The following is a 1,914-nucleotide window of genomic DNA, read 5'->3' as shown; positions in this document are numbered from 1 at the left end:
AATTTGTGCCCCAGTATCAATTAAAAAGGTCACCGGTCTTTTCTTTGGTCCTACAGCGACAGTAATCAGTAAATCTCCTTTTGTATTGCAGGTGAGTTGTCTAACAAACATCCACCCTCCGCCTCCCCCCTCACTTTCAGGGGGCGAAGGATCTAGTTTCCCGCCACCTTCTCCTCCTTAGTCGGCTCGTCCTCAAGGTTTATCAAGGGTGGGGCACTAGGGATTGGTTTGGAAATGGCCTTTCACCCTGACCAATTCTGCACAAGCTCCTCCAGTCTTTGGGTCGAGAGCCCATCCATCAAGTCCCGGGGAATGCCTTTCTGAAGCCCTAGCTGCCACAGTCCCTGTCAACTTAGGAGCCTCTCTCTTCCAGGGGCTAATTGTCGCCCACTAAGTCGCCATATGATCTTGTTTTCAGTTCTTTGAGATGATCCACTAACAGGGCTGTATTTCCTCCCAAAGTTAATCAATTCCTGAGCTACCTCTCCCCATGTCCACACTTTTCTCCCTGGCCGCCAACGGTCAGGGGACATTCTCCCCTCCAGAGTGGACATAGTCCTTTCTCCATTGGGGGTGTTTAGAATTCTCCCTTGCAATCGGATCCCAATTGGTCTCAGAGAGTCGGGGAGCCCCCATATCAGAATAGTCATCCTCTCTTGGTCCGCAGGCAGCAACATCGGGGAGCCCTGATGGGGCTTGAGCTCCCGATCATACATCATCTGGATACATGCCGCCTTTTGCACACTTTCCACTAGCTGATCCACCGTACCGGTTATGGCAAGGGGATCTCCTCTTTCCATGGGGTTCAGCCCTCCAGCCCAGTACGCAGCTCTCTGAGTCAATGATCATGGGGCCTGGTGATTGCCAGTTGTTAGAAACACACCTGGACCCCAATATCCTTCTGCTTCTTTCTCTGACAACAAGATTCCATCTCCTCCTGACAAAGACACTCTCCACACGTACTCCGTCTCAGATTCCTCTGCCACCCTTGAAAAATCTTTTCTCAATTTTGCTAATTCAGTTGCTGTATATGGGGCTTCTTTAGTGATAACCTGAGGACGGTCATTGCTACTGTCCTCATACACATACTCTGTTTTAATCACTGGACACACGGGGGGGGGGGGCTTTCTACGGTCTCTTTTGCCCTTTGCAAATCCCTCTGAGGATAGATTTGCTGTGTCCTTTTCTCTGCAGGCAGCGTCTCTACCTCCGCCTCTATATTCACCTCTCTCGAAAGTTGCTTCTTCAATTCTTCCGTTAAAACCTTAACAAGGTTCCTTTCCTCCTCCAACAACTGTTTGCTTTCTTGCAATTGTTCTTGCAGGCTTCTGATCATATCACTTTGACCAGACTTTTGCTTCCTCTCTTCCATCGCAGCTGCCAGACTCACTCCTAGCACCGCACAAATTATTGCTTTTCCTTTCCTTTTTTTTAACCTTAGCTTCCTTCTGCAAGATTCTTATCCTATCCACCACACTCTGTGGTTGAAACCAGTGGTTTTTCGCCCAGTCTTGTCCCTGGACTGAGAGGCAAGATCGGTAGTCCTCTAAAAGATCATATAGTTTCTCTATTCCTTCAACCCGTGAGGGCGCAGAATCACAAACACCAACAGTTTCCCAAGCATCCATTTTCTCTAACGGAAATCAGGGGGTCTGCATTCTGAGAGGGTCTCCCTCTCAGAAGGACACACTAACCAATTACACATCAACACAACTAGAAGGGGGTAACGTCTTCAGAGGGTCTCACAATAGTTCCGAATTCCCCCCTTCTCACTCTCAACAGCACAAACTTCGAAGCCACACCCTAACTTAAAGGAGAATTACGACCTGAGAGGGCCACACGTGAATATACTAGTTCCCCCTTTTCACTCTCAGGGGCCAGACTGCACATTAACACAAAAGTTCCACGACAAAT

General features: G+C 48.6%; 1 pseudogene; it reads right to left on the bottom strand.

Moving 5' to 3' along the window:
* Positions 1 to 347: 347 nt before the first annotated feature.
* On the bottom strand, positions 348 to 1,628 carry LOC142038397 (uncharacterized; annotated as a pseudogene).
* Between the last annotated feature and the right edge of the window lie 286 nt (positions 1,629 to 1,914).

This window comes from Buteo buteo, chromosome 13 (genome assembly GCF_964188355.1).
Source record: "Buteo buteo chromosome 13, bButBut1.hap1.1, whole genome shotgun sequence".
In the NCBI taxonomy this organism is placed as follows: Eukaryota; Metazoa; Chordata; class Aves; order Accipitriformes; family Accipitridae; genus Buteo; species Buteo buteo.
The sequence above is the reverse complement of the archived record's forward strand: the minus strand, read 5'-3'. Positions and strand labels throughout refer to the sequence as shown.